Raw genomic sequence first — 4,470 nt, forward strand, 5'->3', positions numbered from 1 at the left:
GATCCTCCCCTTCAAAATCAATTTGAATATGGCTGATCAAGGTAACCAGATCTGGGTGAAAAACCTTCTATAAATTGATGTAATCCCACTTACCATTACTCAGTACAAATTGATGGATGTATACCCCATCCAATGACTTACAGTCAATAAAGGTTGGCCACCTGTTGATACATCTATCTAGCAACCATGTATCATTTAGAACATTAATCTTATCACCCTTTCCTACTCTCCACCGAACAACCAATTTCAAGCATTTACCACCATCAGCCAGAATTTGCTAAGCCGTTGAAGTAATCTTCCTTTGAGCACCATTCATCACATCATTCCCATATATGGCTGCCATTACACGGTGGAACAAAGATTGCGGTTTCTGAATAAAATTCCAGGCCAACTTGGATCAAAGAGAACCAATTCTATCAAGTGGGGAGTGCACCCCTAGTCCTCCAAAGCATCTTGGAATACAAATATCTCCCCAAGCCACATAATTCATACCTTTAGTCCCCTCATTTTTATGCCAAAGAAAACTTCTACAAAGTTTCTCTAACTCATACAAAACCCTCTTGGGTACCATAGAATGAGTTATTAAAAAGTTAGGCATAGATAGCAAAGAACTATCTATAAGAATCAACTTACCTCCTAAAGAAAGGGACTTCTTACTCCAAGCATTGAGTTTGTCCATTGCATTGCTCAAAACTTCTTGAAAATTAGCCATTTTAATTCTATTCAGAGACATCTTCACTCCCACATACTTCATTTCTTTGTCAACTTTAAAACCAAGAGCTTTAGCAATCTTTTTCTTTATAGAGTACCTAACAACCTTTCCAAACATCATTTGAGATTTGCTTACATTCACTCTTTGACCAATCCACCTACAAAATTCCTCCATAATAGTCTTCAATTTCTTTGCTAAGTCCACGGATGCATGAGAAAAAATCAGCACATCATCTGCATAAAGGAGATGAGTAACTAGAGGACCTCTAGGAGAAATTTGTATACCAAGCTTCTGTCCCCTTTGCACAATAGAGTTGGACAAGAGTTGAGAACATAGGATGAAAAGGTATGGTGACAATGGGCATCCTTGACGGAACCCGCTTTGAGCATCAATCCAACTAGAATTCCTCCCATTGATAATTATATAGAACCTCACATCTACAACACACTCCATTAGAAGGTTAGAAAAATCAATAGGAAAACCATACCAATCAAGAATGTGCCGAAGAGATGTCCATCCCATACTATCATATGCTTGCTTCATGTCAAGTTTGATAGCCTTCAACCCCTTCTTATTCTTAGAAATTCTGAATTTGTGAAATACCTCCTGAGCCAAAAGACAATGATCCGCAATAGATCTTCCATGAATGAATGCCACTTGTTCTTCTAAACATAATTTCATTCCTACGGATGACAATTTAATTAAACGAGGTTTCATTATTCCATCTAAATGCCAATGTTGTTTCCACTTTGAGAATATGCATCATGTTTTTGTCTCTGGGCCTATAGCTGTTAAATCTTGGTGTTATTTTGAAGATATCTTCAAATTAAACATTTATAAGGCTAATTTGACCATTTTTGCTCTTATTAATGCTTGGTTTGATAAACCTATTGGGCATATTATAAATGACACCCCTTCCCTTATTTTATGGTTTCTGTGGTTGGAAAGGAACAACTCTTTGTTTAATGGTGTTAAAATGGACTCTTTAAGAGTTATTAATAATGTTAAGGACAAATTGCTTAGATTATTTTTTGTTACTTAAATTTCAATAAAAAGCTTTAAGAATTGCTTTAATGTGGCTCTGGATTTAGGTATCTCTTTGAAGTTTCCTTTGTTATCTAATAGCTTTCATCTGGTTTATTGGGTTTGACCACCTTTGGGTGCTTTCAAGATGAATATGAGTTCCAAACTTGAGCATAGTAATATTGGGTGTGGTAGCATCATCAGAGATAATTCTGGTAAGTTTTTAATGGGCTTTGTGGGCCCTTTTAATGGTAAATATGCTATGGCCATTTTTCTTCTATTCTCTATGGTTGAAGATGTTTTTTGTCCTTGGATATTATTAATATCTCTATTGAAACTGAACCTAGTTTTAATATTCAATGTTTATTTAATGAGTTGGATTTGATCTATCATCTGGAGGCTTTTTATACTATTAGAGAGATCAAATATTTGATGAACACTATGAATGTTCAGAATTCCTTTATCCATCAAAAGGCCAACGCCTGTGCTAACTGGTTAGCTTGATTTGGTTCCAGGAAGGATAGTTTTATTAATTTTATGGAAAGCAATGCTCCTGCTGCTCTTAAAGGTCTTACTAATTTGGATAAAAACTTATTTCCTTATGTCATAATTTAATTGCCTATGTAGGTTGTTTCCTATTCAGTTCAGGTTCTTTAGCAAGGATGGTTACTTTTGTTAGTCTATTGGGTTGCTTTTCTTTCTATTAATGTTGGGTTGCTGGTTTTTGTGTGGTTTTAGTATTGTTGGTCTTTTTATTTGGCGAGGTTGCCTGGTGGTGACTGTCCTCCTATGGTTTCTGGGTTTGCATGAGGTTATTTATTATGGGTTCATTGACTTATCTGTTAGATGGAGGGGGTTAGTGTTTCAGTATAATCTATTGGACTGGTGCTCTTGGTTTCCCCATCTGGATGCTTCTTTACTTTGTTTAAATTCTTTGGGTGACGGTTTTGACTGGTGTTGGAAGTTATTGGAGCATAAGTGGGTTGTTAAGAGGAATTGTTTGGGTAACTCTTTGGTTGGGTTTTTTGGGTTTTGAGATTCCTGGTTTCTCTGATCTTTGGGTGTGGCTTTTTTCGGGTTTAAAGGGGGACATGCTGGTTCATTTTACTATATTCATTATTTAGTTGTGGCTAGTTATCCTTTTCCTATTGTTATCTATGGGTATTATGTGTTCTCTGATTTGGGCTCTTGGGTGTTTGTGTATTGTTGGGTGAACTAGGTTGGGTGTGCTATCAGGGTTTGTGTTAGCTGTAGGGTTAGGCTTCTTATCTGGGTTATGTTCTCTATTTCTCTCTGCCTAGTTGGGGTGGAGCAGTGGTGCTTGTGGGGGCAAAATTTTCCTGTTCTCTACTAGCTCGATCTCTATTGTTGTTTACTACCCAAACCCTATTGTTATTAACCGCTTGAATTGGTTTATTGGGAATGGTTTTTGGTTCTATATTCTTTTACTTGGCTATAAACTGGTTACTTTGTTTTAACCATCACGGTAGTAGATGTTTTCTTTCCTTCAGTTTTCTTCTTGAGTATTATGGTTTTACTAGTGGGATATTTGGATGTTCTATTCTTTGGCTGTGCAATGGGGTGGTAATTTGTTTCTCTTGTGTGATGGGGGGTGGCTCATTCTTGAGTCAGTGGCTCATGGTGATTTTTGGTGTGCTGGGAGGTTATATCTGGGTTGGCGGTACTGTTATTTTTTGGTTTGACAGATTCATGGTATTTTGCAGGAAGTTCTTTTATTGGATTCATTCGTGGAACTTTCTTCTCCAGGGTAGGTGTCCTTTTTGTGTTATTTTTTTGTTGTTTTTTTCTATTTTGCACGATATGTTTTGTGCAGATTATTGCTCTATTTAGTTTTGGATCAGGGAGCTTGTGCTGAGAGCTTTTGTGAATTGTTTCTCCAATTTTTGGGTGTTCTTTCTTGAGCACCATAGACTGTATCTAGTACTTTTGTATTTTTTTGGTTTAGCAGGGACCTTGAGCTTTTAGGTTTTTCTTTTTTTTGCTTGTTGCTCATTTAAGCATTAGTAGAGCTCGAGGTCCCTTTAAGAACCTTGTAATTTTTATTTATATTAACGCGTAGGCCCCGGTTTTCCTAGAGAGAGAAATTTTTCTTTAAAAAAAAAACAAATTAGTGCGGCCCTTTGATTTTCTGATGACGGCGTCCGATCGCCGATCATCTTCTGAAATAGGTGTAAAAATGGACCGAAACCTTTTGTCTATGTTTAAAAAAGTCGGAATGAGTGGTATTCATAAGAATGTTAACAAATGCAAACCTTTGACTATAAATAAAGGTGGATTGTTAAAAACTAAGAGGATTTCTCAAAATATTGGGAAAGGCAAGAAAGTTATGTTCAATGAAGATACTAAAATGTCAGACAAGCAGTAATTCATGAAAATAACTTTTTGTTCAGCTCTGAAGACAACCCGAGAAGTAGATGCTATGGATACTGTAATTACTAATAGCAATTTCAATCAGAATTCAAATGAAGATGCATACATCAAAGATAAACAACACATTGATTTTTCAAGCTCAACGTCTCTCTGCTCCTCTGTGATTTTAGGGTGATTTCGTGGCGTCTCTAGGGCTTCTCCCTGGTGAGGTGGATCTCGACTTTTTCACTCAATTTTTCTTCAGATCTCATTTTTTTTCATTTTCATTTATCATCTTTTTTGAGCTTGGATTTATGTTTATCTGTGGTTTCTTGTGTGGGAGGATGACGACCTGGTCGTCATCT

Source organism: Dendrobium catenatum, unplaced genomic scaffold, assembly GCF_001605985.2.
Source record: "Dendrobium catenatum unplaced genomic scaffold, ASM160598v2 fragScaff_scaffold_1691, whole genome shotgun sequence".
NCBI lineage: Eukaryota > Viridiplantae > Streptophyta > Magnoliopsida > Asparagales > Orchidaceae > Dendrobium > Dendrobium catenatum.